Source organism: Triturus cristatus, chromosome 2_2 (assembly GCF_964204655.1).
Source record: "Triturus cristatus chromosome 2_2, aTriCri1.1, whole genome shotgun sequence".
Classification (NCBI taxonomy): Eukaryota; Metazoa; Chordata; class Amphibia; order Caudata; family Salamandridae; genus Triturus; species Triturus cristatus.
The window spans coordinates 1058956744-1058971648 of NC_140582.1; the positions used below are offsets into that span (position 1 = coordinate 1058956744).

At 48.0% G+C, this 14905-nt stretch overlaps 1 protein-coding gene across 1 annotated transcript in view; it reads left to right on the forward strand.

The window, feature by feature from the left end:
• LETM1 (leucine zipper and EF-hand containing transmembrane protein 1) overlaps window positions 1-14905 on the forward strand; it is a 567062-nt gene that overhangs the window by 212758 nt on the left and 339399 nt on the right. The gene's annotated exons all lie outside the window — the stretch shown is intronic.

Here is a 14905-nt window from a genome sequence, read left to right on the forward strand (position 1 = left end):
TATCTTTCTCTCTGCTCAGTTTTAGTACTTCCAGCCGTACTCTATTCCTCCCTCCAGCCTTGTCCAAGGAGACCAAGAGGCTTTCCAGCTCTCGGAAGGCTGTACCGGGTCTCGGGTAGATTGTGTTATATAGTACATAAAGGCATCTAGGCAGCATGAAAATTTTTGCTAGCACCACTCAGCTCATTATCGAGGGGGGGGGGGGGGAGGGATTCCCCCCCCCCCCCTGAAAGCCCTCCACGACCCTTCCCATATTTAACTGGTAGTTCTGAGCCTCCGAGTGGGACACCCCGATATCAAAACGCTCGCCGCTTCCATGGAAGCCCGACCTCAGGAGGAAGGACCGGGGGGATTATCCCCCAAGCTCGCGCATGAATAGAGCACATTTTTCGTTTGTTTATTTATTTGCAGTCCGGACACCCCCGCAAAGGCATCTAGCTCCCGGAAAGGGACTGGAATAGACTCCTCAGACCGGCTCAAATATACCAGGGTGTCCGCATACATTGAAACAACATACTTGTGTCCTCCACCCGCATGCCACAATGTTGCATTGCCAAAAGTAATCATATGGCCAGCGGCTCCATCGCCAGTGCAAAAGCAGTGGAGACCAGGTTAATCCTTGTCGCATGCTTCTTTCTTTCTGTGGTCCATTGTGGGGAAAGTCTGCCGCCTAAGCGGACACTCGCTTTCGGGCCTGTATAGAGAAGCCAGATTCATTTTAAGATGTTGGGGCTAAGCCCCATAGTAGCCAGGACCTCAAACATGTAATCCCAAGTCCTTGTGTACAAGTGTCCCGACTCTAGGCAGGAGTTTGAAGGATGTCACCTGGACAAGCACTTTTATGTCCACATTCATCATCGAGACTGGTCGGTAGGAGGTCATCTCTTCGGAGTCTTTGTCTGGTTTCAGGACCCAAATGATTGTTTCTCCCATGGTCCGAGGGACAACCCCACCCCTTGAAATGCCTCCAGATATACTGCTAGAAGTCTATATGCGAGTGTCTCAGCGTAGGCTTGTTAGAACTCATATGGGTAACTGGCTCCTTCCAGTTCTCCGTCTCTAGCCCTGCCCTGTCTTCTGCCGAGAGTCTAGGTATGGGAAGATCAGTCAAAAAGTCCCCAGGATGGGCCTGGTCAATGGTAGCCGGCCTTGTGTTAAGTTGTGCCAGGGCTGCATTTATGCTGCCCTGCATCACCACTCTTGCCCCATCTGGTCTATTTAAGTAGAGGATTGAGGGAGAGGGGGCTTCCCGGTTTACACGCCATGCTAGCAGTTGCCCTGACTTGTCTCTCTCAGTTTGGAGCCGCTTCTGATATTCTCAGTAGGTATATTTAGCAAGTGTTTCCCAGGGGTTTGCTATTTTGTGGTCTAGTGCCAGGAGGGACCTGCAGGGAAGGAGGGGGAGAAAGGGGGGTCAGCTCCCACCTGGGTCTGCATCTCTGCCAGGTGCGCCTCTTTTTGGAGTAGCTCAAACGTCAGTTGCATCTGAATGTCCTATATCCTGGACATACATCCCCCCCCCCCCGACTTCTGCCTTAAGGGCCTGCCACACAGTCACCCATGTATCTGTGGAACCCCAGTTGTGCTCCAGATAAGTCTCCAGGGAGGTCATGCCAATGTTCGAGCAAATTACCATGTCCCTCAGGGAACAGCTGCTATGAGGGAGATCGATCTCCTCGCCTCTGCCCTTCTATGTCACCAACAATGGTGCATGGTCTGAAAAGGAATCTGTTGAGATACGTGGTGCCCTGCATCTGGGCTCCGAGTTCTCTAGTCAGTAGAATGTGGTCATGTCTACTATGTTCATTGTGTGTTGCAGAGTTACAGGAATAATGTGTCTGTGTAGGCTCGCCACTGAAAGCGGCTCAATACGTCAGTTAATGCTGCTGTCATCCCCAGTTTTGTATATTTGTTGAGGCGGGCACCTATCCATCTCCCCGTCTAATAAGCAATTGATGTTGCCTCCCCAGATAAGCAGAAGATCTATATACGAGAGCATTACATCCAGCAAAGCCCAGTACAAAATATTATTGTCTCTGTTGGATGTGCATGAGTTCAGCAGGCATATCTCTCTGCCATCTAAAAACCCATAGAAGAACATGAAATGGCACTCCACGTCTGCGTGCATGTGACAATGTTAGAATGGCACACCCGGGGCCACCTATAACGTGGGCCCCTCGCACAGGAGGACTACGTTGAAGAGTACTTCTGACCCACCCGTTTCTCTTTGCGTTTGTTTTTCCTCTTCACGTAAGTGTGTCTCCTGTAGCATTGCAACTCCTATGCCATGCCAGCAGACGTATGTATGCACCCTGTAACGTTTTGTATAGGCGTTCAGGCCTCTAGCGCTCCAGGTCGCTATGCATATGGAGTCAGTGTCAAAACAACCCATGATCATGGTGTGGCTTCCTGCTCTCCCTGCCTGAACAACGGTCTTGATAGCCAGGCAAGGGGCCTAAGCGTCTGGGTGTATTATCAGAGCTCTGCACCAGCACCCCAGCATGTCTCCCTCAGTGTCCATGTTCCTTCCGCCCCCGTCATATCCCTCCCCTCGTATAAACACGCTCAACATTCAAAAACCAGTTCTTCCCCATAGTGCCACTAAACCGTGGTGTAATAGAGCAACTAAATATTCCCTATAGTCTCAGTCCAAGCAGGACTGCAATCCTAAACTACACTTCCCTCAAGTAGTGAATGTCCTTGCGACCTATGCGTCTAGTCAACCAAACACTAGCCTGTCGCAGACGTCCTTATACCGCCCACTCCCCCATGTCCCTATAGGTTAAGTTCTGGCCCTATGAGCACTCCAGTCTCATGAGCACCAAGACGCTCCCCTCCTTAGCGTGCCCGCAGGAACCCCTGCGCATCTCTGACTTACATGACGTAGTCTCCCCCAAGAGCACTCTAACTTAATATAGTAGGCATCCCTCATACTGTCCCCATGCTTAAGTGGCATTGTTCAGGATACGTGCAGACTCCCCACTATACAGGGGAACCCGCAGCTTGTTGACATGAGGCATCAGAGCATCTCATCACGACAAGGGTGGCACATCCTCAGTACATATCGCCACCCAGTCCGTTTATTAAGTGGTCAGGATGTCATTGGTGTGGCCGCTGGCAAGAGTGTTGATAGGTGCACTGTCCGGAGGGGTTCCACAGGTGCCAGCCGGCCGTCTTTGCTTGAGGTGTGGCACTCCATCAGTATGCCTCATCGTAGTCTTTCCTCCAATCTAGTGGGTCTGCTGTGGGCCTTCGCTCCAAGAGTGCTGTGGTGTGGCGAATGGGCAGGTGCTCTCAATCCAGTCCCATACCTCTTCAAGACCAGTAAAGAAGTGAGTGGGACCCTCATGTACTACACACAGTTTTGCTGGGAACAACAGGGTATGGTGGATATTTAACTGTTGTAGCTTCTGCTTCACCGCCAATTTGACTTTTTTGGTGTAATCAGGGAAAACACGGATGGTATGTCCGTCAAATCGAGGTTTGCCCTGTGTTATGGCCCACTTCAGGATAGCATCTTGGTCTCGGTACTTAAGGATCCGTGCTAGTATTACCCAGGAGAATGGGGGAGGCGGTTTAGGAGTCCCGTCTGTGGGTGGTCTGGTGGCCAGGGGCCCAGTGGGCTCGCTCAGTTACAAATGAGGGCAAAAGTTCAGTAGGACCAAGCAAGTTCTTGAGTCTGCCCTCGAGGAACAACTCAGGCTTAATTTCCTCAGTGCCCTCCACGAAATCCACGAGCTGGATGTTGCATCGCCATGATCTCCCCTCCGCATTCTCCAATCTTGCATCTAAGTAATGTTGCTGTGTCTGAAAGACTGTGGACCATTGTTTGTAAATTTGCCAATTCCACGGCGATCCAGTCCACCTTGCGTTCCGTTTCCAGGGACCGTTCATTTACCTTGCTAAGATCCACACGTAGTAAATTCACATCAATGGAAACCATATCCATCTTTTGTTCCTGAGTCTGTTTCAGTTTGGTAATGGCTTTCAGCATATGAGCATTGTAGGTGCTATCCATCGGCGGTGACTGGGCCCCTTCTCTGCTGTACGGATGATTTGCTGGCTCCTATCAACCCATTCTCCTTGTACCTGTCCATCTGCTGCTCTGTGTGGGAGGATCTGTCCCGTTCCATCTATGCACAGATCTTTCGGGGGGAGGGGGTGGAAGGAACAAGGAAGGAGCCCAGACCGCCCCCTGGGTTGTACCTCGCCAAGACCGCCCCCTGGGTTGTACCTCGCCAGGGGTTGCTCAGTCCCCCGGAGAGCCTCTCCACTAGCAGTCTGCCCATGCGTGGGAGGTTAGAAAGGCACACTAGAAAGAGAGTCAAAAACAAAAGGAATTAGAAACAGTGCATACAAAGACCAATTTTGGAGGAAATAGGACACACGAAGCAACGAGTAAATATTGGGGGCAAATGGGTCAAGGTGAAGGAAGAGCTGATTAAGTTCAGTGCAACTGGTGTAATTCTAGTGTCCAGGAAGGTGACATCTGAATGGTTATGGAACAGAAGGGAAAGCTCTTAAGTGATACACCCTGATCCAGATCATCAAGGAGAGTATTAACTGAAGCACTGAGGCCCTAGGTAAGTGAAGACATTTAAGAGGCTTGCCGGTGTTAGTGTCATGTGACCCTTAAAGCCAGTCCCTGTATAATATTAGCAGACGTTGGGCAGATTTCTTTTGAAGGGCTGCCATTGTAAGATTAATTGAAATCTATTTGCTGTAAAGAATGTTCTACTCATAGTAATCTGACTGGATTGTATTACTTCCTGTATACGTGAAGGGAAAAGTTGAAATTGAGCAGATTCTTTGAGGGACTACAGGGCACAAGACATTTCACAAGTAGGTCTAGAAGGGCAGAATGTTGTATCAAAATATTAGGTGATGGGGGAGAGGTGTGCTAAAATATTGGAAGGGATGGGGCAATAGGGAGAAGGGGCAAAAATCTGCAGATTTTAAAATGAAAAAAGAATAAATGTTGGACAGAATGCTTAACAAATCAAACATTTACCCCAGTCAAAGATCTGGGTTTGAATCATCGTTTTTTTTTGCTCCCCATGCCACCCCAGTCTGGACCCAGCCATGTGCAAATCGGTCTTGTCCCTGCTCCCCATGGGAACAGTCCAGCCCGAACTGCCAGGACAGGTCCTCCCTGGACGGGGAGCAAGTATCCTTGAACCAGTTTTGGGCGATCACCCCATATCAGCCAGGCTAGTTGGAATGTTCAGCATTCCATCCATCATTTGTTCTTTTCGGTTTTGTCGCCCTAAGTGGGAAGGGTATGCCCAGACATGGGTCCCGTGCTCACTGTTTCACTGGATTCAAGCTAGCCTGGCTGATGAGGGGTGATACCCCGAACCCGGTCCCAGGATGTTTGTTTCCGGTCCAGGGTAGACCTGGCTTGGCAGATCTGGCTGGACTGTTCCCATGGCTGGGTCCAAACTGGGGTGGTGTGGTGAGCAAATGAATGATGGATTTAACCTAGATCTGTGACTTGGGGTGAATGTTTGATTTGTTCAGAATTCTGTCCATCACCTGTTCTTTTTGCTTTTGTCGCCCGTAAGTGGGAAGGGTAGGCCCAGATGTAGGTCCCGTGCTCACTGTGCCACTGGATTTAAGCTAGCCTGGCTGATAAGTGGTGATATCCTGAAACCAGTCCCAGGATACTTGCTCACGGTCCAGAGAGGACCTGGCCTAGCAGATTGACTGGACTGTTCTCATGGGTAGTATGGTCAAGATTGATTTGCATATGGCTGGGCCAAAACTGGGGTGGCGTGAAGAAACAAACAATGGATTAAACCCAGATCTATTACTGGGGGATGATTGTTTTATTTGTTCAGCATTCCATCCACCATCTGTTCTTTTTGAGTTTAAAAAGGAGGCAGAAAGAGTAGGAATACAGGAGATAAAGGTTGGGGGTTTAAACTAGAAGTAAGGCTGAGTAAAAATGTGGGGGAGTGAGAAAAGGTAGGAGGCACAGAAAAGGAGAAGAGACCAAATTCAGGGCAATGTGAAAAAGTGATGCAACATATGGAGGAGGATGGCAAAAACAGGTATGAGAGAGCGTACGAGTAAAAATTAGTAGAGAAATGGGGTTATAGAGATTAGGAGCCAAAATCCTGTTTGGGGGAAAGTTCAACAAATTAATTCACGAGGACTTTACTTTTCGAGAGAAAGGTTAACAAATTACAATCAGGACCTCCGCTTATGTCTTCCTTCTGACTTCTCTGATGAAGACTTCAATAATTTCTTCAGACCAAAAGCACATAGGCTGAAGAAGCTCAGTGTTGGTGTCTGCCAGGTTAAAAGGGAGGGACTACGGCCAATCTGATTTCTTCCTACTATAAACAATAATGGGGGTAGGTGGAGGTAGATGTTAGGTTCATCCGCCAGACTGTGTATAGTTATTAACGAATCTGTAAATGACAGATCCCAACCAAAGGGAAGGGCTTCCGCTAAATGTGCGAAACGCCGTCTCAAATCTAAGAAGAGAAAATTCTCTTCTTGAGTCCCCTCACTCACCAAGGGTTGCCCCTAGGTGACATGCCTTATCATTGGGGCCATCCCAGACAGCTACTGTCTGGAGCGTGCTGCAACTTGCGGAACTACGTAGGAGCACTTTTTGTGAAAAAATGTGTAGTGGAGTGGTGATGCTAAAAATACCTAACTAGTGAGCGATTAATTTTCCTGCTCCTAGTTGGTATGGATAAAAAGGGGTTAATAGTAGGGAGGAAGTGTAACTGTTATGTGTATTTGGTCGACATGTTTCGAGGTGTCCCCTAAACCTCTTCTTCAGGATCACATGGGGACCAGCCCCATGCGAACCACTCCGTGAGGAGAACAATTCTATACTAAAGAAATAATATAATAAAGAACAGATGTACACGTAATGTGTGAGCAACAAAATTAAATATATACAGTTGAAATCAGACTCGTAGTATCTGTTGAAGGAGATAAAGTGACAAAGAGATTAGTATATATTGCGTGCCCACCTCTCACGTGGGCAGTTCCAAACCATATGCAGTGCTTAAATCAATGTGTTCCTCTATACTTTGTGATGGTGCCCTTAGTAGTAAAAAATGTTTAGTTAGTGCTTGCATCTAGTGTGACACCTAGGAACACATCGGACTACTCTATTGTGAGAAAGCCTGGTTAACCGTAAACATTGGTAAAAAGAGAAAGAAACACTCTTGAGCAAACATTACAAGACAAAACAAACATATAAACATACTGTTCACAATTTGTAAGAACATACTTCTGTTTTGGCAACGCTGTGCCTCATGAACTGCCAGGGTAGAGGGGCTTGTAGTAAGCCTAGAAGAATGTATATAAAGTATTCGAGTCAAGGGAAGAGCCATGGGTAAATGCGGAATACTGGTTAGTTATTCCCCATAGCGTGGCCTGGAGGAAAAAACAAGTGTTTATCAGGGATCCTGGGTTCCTGTTAGGGAAGAAAAGATCTTACTTGGCTCAGCACTCCTCCGTCAATGACACCTACTCGTACCCAGGCGAACCGCATATTAGCGTGTCTTCAGCCCGATGTTGTTTAAATACCGTCAGGAAAGCCCAGTCATGCTCATATGAGAGTAAAGACTAGACAGCAGTTGTAAGAAAATGGCCGCCTGGTTTCGGACCTTTGTCCGCACCATTTTTGGAGGATCATTTTCAGAGTTGGAAACCTTTTTTAATTAAATTAGTGGCATTGTAAAACTGGGGGATAAGTAAATAATAATTTGTCAGCATTTTTTGAGGTGATTACCGCAACTGAAAAAAGACTATGACAAAAAAAAGGCAACATGAAAAAAAGACTGTGAACCAAGGGTAATGGCCATTTCATTATTGGCAAGGTTCGTGCGCCATATTGGAAGTAGAGACCTGAATTGGTCCATCTCCAATATTTAGTTAAAAGATTATCAATTGAGGTGTAGGTAGTGTGGTGTCAACCTGAGAGGAGAAACTACTCTAAAGCCCATTCTTGATAGCGAGGCAGTAGGATTTAAACTGTTGCTTTTGTGTGGTTGTGGATGCGGTCGTTCAGTAATTGCAAGTTCCTTGCATCATGCCAGTGGAGTTAAAAAAGCAATTTGTGGTCTCACGTGGGAGTCTGTTCGTAGGTACCGTCCGGTCCTCTCATCTGTGATGTAAATAAAACAGTCCCGGAGTGGTATTGGGATTATTATATCTGTATCTCCAATGTACCCAAGGTGTAGTTCATCTTGTGAACTGTCCCCATGGGATATTATCATTCAGACCTGTTGTATCTGTGTGCAATTTGAACACCCATTTTTGTTCTTTTTCTAGCCGCTTCTGTTCTAAATTGTCACAGTGTGTCATATGTTCAAACACTACTCATCGCATGTCATTTGGGTTGGTTTCTTTTCATTACTCCAGTATTGGAACTTTCATAGATTCCCATGCTTGTATCATTCTCTGCCGTCGGAATGGGAGTCCCCGGTATACATAAAATAGCAGTAGAAACCATTACCAAAACAGAAACTAGGCCTAGGCCCATTCTCGTTTTGCAACCTATCCACCTCTTTTTGTAAAATTGACCAAAAAAGTGAATAACCAATCAGATTAGCCTCACCCCATAGAACCCTCCTGAGAGAAGCTCAGAACCTCAGATTTTCTACCGCACGTTGTGCAAGGGAGTCTCCACTGAGCTCTGCTCAGTTTTTTCCTGTAAACTTTCACTCTACAGTTTTTTCACCTGTTTTTGTTCAAAACCTGCTTCAAGATGTCTGATAAGGAGAAGAAAGCCCTCTTTAAAGCCTGTGCAACTTGTGCTAAGAAGAGGTTCAATGTAGAGGACAAGCACAAGGATTGTATTTACTGTCTGTACCCAGACCACAAGGCAGCAGACTATAAAATATGCTGCACTTTTTCTACAAAGACTCTGCGAGACCGTGAGGGGCGTCTTTTGACCTGGCTCCAGAAGCTAAAGTCAAGGGAGGAACCAGTCTCCAGTGGCAGCGATGAGGCATCCTCTGCTACATCTTCCAGAAGGTCTGTTAATAGGGGTAGAGCTTCTCCTTCACCTTCTGAAGAACGTCCTGGTAAGGCCTTAAAAAAGACCTCTGATAGGTTTGAAGGGCGTAGTCCTGGCGAATCTCCTCATCGAGGTGTAAAGGAGAAATCCAGGTCTGTTCCTCCAGCTTCTCCTCCAGCGGGTCCAAAGACTTTCAAAAAGCCCTCCTCACTCTCTTCTGAGGTAAAATCTGTGAAGAAGGTTCACTCGACGACGCTGTCAACGACTCTGTCGACAAAATCATCAAAGGTACAGTCTCAGTCTTCTCTTCCATCTCTGGCTCCGTCGACGGGCTCGTCGACAGTGATGTCATCGTCTGCGGCGCTGACGCTTCAGAATTCCACATCGATGACTTCGACACCGGTGGTGGCTGTGTCGTCGTCGATGGTGTTGACTGCATCGAGGAGGATGTCGACGATGAGGGTGACGACGCCTACCACGAAGGCTGGGGTGTCGACGGTCTCAACGACGGCTGCGTCAATGACGTCCATTTCTTTGTCAACGATTCTCTCATCGTCATTGACTGGACCGTCGACTACCTCGGCGACAGTGGAAAAAATTACTATTTCTCTCAGAAAGCACCAATTTACACCTGAGATCAATTCCCCCAGGAGGGTGACTCCTCTACCTCCTGCACTTCTCCTTGAAGAAGAGAGATCTGAAGACGATGATGGACCTTTTGTCTATGCGAATAGCCCTTCTCAATTACATGTCAAGTGTCAGGACACAGATCTGAGGGGGGATACGTGGAGGATCAGCAGTATGATCCTTCAGATTATCAAGAGGACTACCAGCAGGAGATGGTTTCTATGTCTTCCTTCTTACTAGCGGACTTGCAAACTATGCTTTTGGACTATAGGAGGAGATTTGCAACCCAACCTCCAGTTCCAGTTGTGGTGTCAGTTACGGCTGTTCCTCCTGCTCAGCCTGCTACCCCTCAATTGCCACTGCCTCAGCCAATGCATGTGGCTCAGGATGCACCACCTATCGTGCCTCTCGTTCAGGATGACACCTCTCATGAGGACCAGGGCACCGTCACAATACCAGATCCAGACAGAGTGGGATGACTGTCATTCCTGATTCGGCTTCTCTTGCACCAGCACCTGTTGAATCCCCCCTGCAGACTTAGGGGGGGTTTCCATAATTTGATGGAGAGGGCCGCTAAGAGGTTTGAACTGCCCATACACACGGTGCAGTCTGAATGCTTCCTCTAGGACTTCAAAGAGCCTTACAGGAAAGCGGTTCACTCTATTCCTATTGTTGTTCACGTCTGGGATGAGGGGTTGAAAGTGATGCGGAATCCTGCTACGGTGGTTCCAGTACTGCCTCGCCTTGTGAAGAAATATAAGGCTCCAGACGATAGTCCGACCTGATTGGTCAGCCAGCCTAAACCGGACTCTGTCATCTCTCAGGCTGCATAAAGAAAGTCGAGAAATCCTTCAGCTCACCTCACGACACCTCCAGATAAAGAGGGCAGACACCTCGATAACGCGGGCAAGAGGTTTTCTTCCATGTCCAGCCTGTTAGTCAGGGCTGCGAACGCTTTAGCGATACTTGGTCGCTATGATCGCCAGATGTGGTGCGATCTTTCCCCCTAACTGGACCAATTGCCTGAAGATGTGAAAAAAGAGGCTAAGAAGATTCTTCAGGAGGGAGAAGTAACGTCGGCTGAAGTGATTGACTGTGCAATGGACATTGCAACGACTGCGTTCCGCTCCCTTGCGGGCATTGCTGTCCTTCGGTGTCAAGTCTGGCTGCGGGCTACATGGTTCCGTCCCGAGGTCCAAAACAAGATCTTGGATCTTCCCTTTGATGGGGAAGAGCTCTTTGGGAAACATATTGATGATGCGCTCCAGGACATCAAGAAAGACACGGAAACCGCAAAATCCTTAGGTACTCTGCAGTACCACAAGGTCCCCTTCCGTGGAGCCAGAGGAAGAGGTAATGCCACATATAGAGGAGGATACCAGCAACAACGGTATTACTCATATGTATCAAATTCGCAATCTTACCGGACGAATTATAACCTGCGGCAAAATCAATCCCCTTCTTTCTCTAGATCAACGAACAGAGGAAGACCAGGATGCCAGGGAAGGGACTCCTCGAAGCGTCAATAGCGGCTTGCTGGCTCTTACTACTGTCCCTTCTCCTCCTGTAACATCAGTGGGAGGCAGAATATCAAATTACCTCCACAACTGGCAATAAATAACATCGGACCGTTTGGTGCTGAAGATCATTCAATGCGGCCATACTCTGTAATTTGTCCAAACATCACCTTCCAAGCCCCCTCGTGCCACTGTGTCGAAACATCTCCGTCTTCTACGGTTGGAAGTCCATCAAAGGCTCCTCAAAGGAGCGATAGAACCGGTCCCTATCTCTTAGCGGGGAGATGGTTTCTACTTCCAGTTCTTCCTGTTCCGGAAGACTTTAGAAAAGTGGCGCCCTATTCTAGATCTGAGGGAGCTCAACACCTATCTCATCAACCAATCATTTCAGATGGTTTCTCTGCAGGACATCCCTCGTCGTCTTAACTCTGGGGATTACATTGCCACATTGGATCTAGAGGACGCTTACTTTCACGTACCCATTCATCCAGCCCACAGGAGGTTCCTTTGCTTCACAGTAGCCAAGAGCCACTTTCAGTTCAAGGTCCTACCTTTTGGACTCCGATCTGCTCCACGGATCTTTCGAAAGGTATTCGCTCCGGTGGCAGCTGTTCTACGAAAACAACAGCACCAGGTCTTCCCTTACCTGGACAACTGGTTGCTGAAAGCTTCTACCAAACAGGCAGCATAACAATCAGTCATGGCGTGCACACGCCTTTTCAACAATCTCCGGCTGACTCTCAACACGGAAAAGTCGACCCTCTGTCCATCCAGAACAGCCAGGTTTCTGGGAGCCTTTCTGGACACGTCCATTGACAAAGCTTTTCCCACCCTGGAGAGGCAAGAAAAGCTGATGGCTATGGCCCGTCTGTTGTTAAAAAGACAGTTACTTTCAGTTCGCCTCTACAAGTCCCTCCTAGGGTCCATTTCCTCCTGCATTCCTCTGATTCCTCACTGCAGGTTGCGGATGCGTCCTCTCCAGGAGGAGTTGGACTTGCAGTGGCGTCAAGTCGACGGATCTTTCGAAGACAAGGTCTTCATTACCATGTCCATGAGAGACACCGCATAATGGTGGACGAACGAGGAAAACATTTCTCAAGTCTCTCCCTCAGGATCACTCCTGCTCCTCAGATAATTACTACAGATGCCTCGCTAGAGGGCTGGGGAGCAGTCTTGCCAGGCCTTCATGTAAGCGGCTGTTGGCTGCCCCAACATCATCTTCTGCATATCAATCTGCTGGAGCTCAGAGCGATTCACCTAGGCTTGCAGGCGTTTCTTCTGCGAATACAGCACTCCGCAGTTATAATTCGGACAGACAACACAACGGACATGCATTATATAAACAAGGAAGGTGGCAACAGATCTCGTCTTTTGTAACAAGAAGCCCAGTCAATTTGGGAATGGGCTATCCAGCAAGGGAAATCGCTCAAAGCAGAGCACCTTCCAGGCGTTTTCCACAAGACAGCAGACACGCTGAGCAGACTGAAATCGGTCAGCCACGAATGGGAACTTGACCAGTCCACTCTGGAAGAGGTTTTTCGTTTATGGGGTAGACCTTCCATAGACCTCTTTGCCACGCCGCACAACAAGAAATGCTGATTTTACGCAAGCAGGCTTCACCATCTGGGATCATTGGGGAATGCACTTTCGATGGCCTGGTGAGGCGCATTTGTTTACGCTAGACCCCCCCCCCCCCCCCCCCCCCCTTCCTCTGATCCCCAGGCTTCTCGGGAAGCTCAAAGCAGAACCTTGCAAGATGATTTTGATAGCTCCTGCGTGGTCCCGACAGTTTTGGATCACAGAGCTGCATCTCCTCTCCCTGGACCTTCCATTTCCGTTGCAGCCGATTCCTTCGCTGCTGACGATGTCCAAGGGCCAAGTCTGGCATCTGGATCCTCAATCTCTACAGTTGTCGGCATGGCTCCTGAGCAGCGAGAATTTCTTGGTTTGACCTTTTCAACAGAATGTAGAGAGGTGCTCTCTCAGACACGAGCCTTAAGTACCAACAAGACATTCAAGTTGAAGTGGAAGGGTTTGGTGCCAGCAAAAGGGCATCCATCCTTTTTCTTCTGAGCCGCATGAAGTTCTTCCTTACATTCTTTCATTAGCAAAATCTGGGCTGGCTCACTCTTCCATCAAGGTGCATCTTGCCGCCATCTCTTGCTTCAGACGCACATCTTCAGGTCCTTCTCTCCGGTCGGCAAGGATAATTATACAGTTTCTCAAGGGCCTTTTCAGAGTATTCCCTCCAGTCAAGCCTCCGCCTCCACTTGCACCTTAACTTGGTTGTCACCCAGCTCATGAAGCATTCCTTCGAACCTATTCACCGGGTGGATTTGAAATTCCTCTCGTGGAAGGTAGGTCTTCTACTGGCCTGGACTTCGGCTAGAAGAGTGGGTCATTTGCAGGCTCTCACCATTCAGGAATCTTTTCTCCAGTTCTAAAAGGGTACAGTGATACTACGCACCAACCCAAAGTTCATACCGAAAGTGCCTTCAGACTTTCATTTGAATGAGCCGGTCATACTCAAAATAAATTCCCTCAACCTACTACTCCGGCAGAAAATGCACTCCACTCACTGGACATTCAGACCTGGAGCAGTACTCGTACATTTACAAGACATTATTGCCTGGGTTCTGTAACGCAGAGTGACACAGCAGCGGGCCAGGCAGTCCTGAGAAACCTTTTTCAGTAGTGGTGAGCTTTCCCTTTCATCCCTCCTTTCATGTTACTGTTTTTCAGCTCTTGCACTTTTTTGAACCTCATGTGTCTATATTTCTAAGGTTTCTAAGAATGTTAATTGACCAATGAAATTTTCATTATGATGCATGTGCTATTGCTCGGTTCTTCGTTTTATAATTATCATGGTTCCAAAAATGTGCTTATAACTGCTAGCTACAAGCATGGGAATCTATGAAAGTTCCAATACTGGAGCAAGAAAAGAAGTTACTTACCTGTAACTTTGGTTCTCCAGTATTGGGAACTTTCATAGATTCCCATGCGACCCACCCTCCTCCCATGGGAAAGCTGAGCCTCTAGCACCTTCAGTGGTGTGATTACGCAACGGCTACGAAAATCTGAGGTTCTGAGCTTCTCTCAGGAGGGTTCTATGGGGTGAGGCTAATCTGATTGGTTGTTCACTTTATTTGGTCTCTTTTACAAAAAGAGGTGGATAGGTTGCAAAACGAGAATGGGCCTAGTTTCTGTTTTGGGAATGGTTTCTATTGCTATTTTATGTATACCGGGGACTCCCATTCTGACGACAGGGAATGATACAAGCATGGGAATCTATGAAAGTTTCCAATACTGGAGAACCAAAGTTACAGATAAGTAACTTGTTTTCTTAACCCCTTGCGTGCGGGTTTATTTCTCCTGCTGTGCGGGAGAAATAAACGGCGTTCGCGAACACGACGGCTCCCGGCCGTCGTGCGCACACACCCACCGTAATGCACGACGGCCGGGAGACGTCGTGCGCACACAAGGGGTTAAAGTGCGCCGTCTTCTTCGGGCTAGCGCTGTGGCACCTGATGTTGCTACAGTGCTCACATATTCTCGCGCTGACCTTTCTAGTAGTCATGCCTACATAGTGTAGGTTACAGCTACATGTGTATATCACTCCTGAGCTGTTGCATGTGGTGAACTTTCTTAATTCCCAAGTTGTTCCTGTGTTGAAAGTCACCTTCTTCGTGGTAGTAGCTAGGTGGCACACACTGCAGTTGCCACATGGGTGATGGCCTGTGGGTAACGTACTGATTACCTGTTGGTTGTTCTT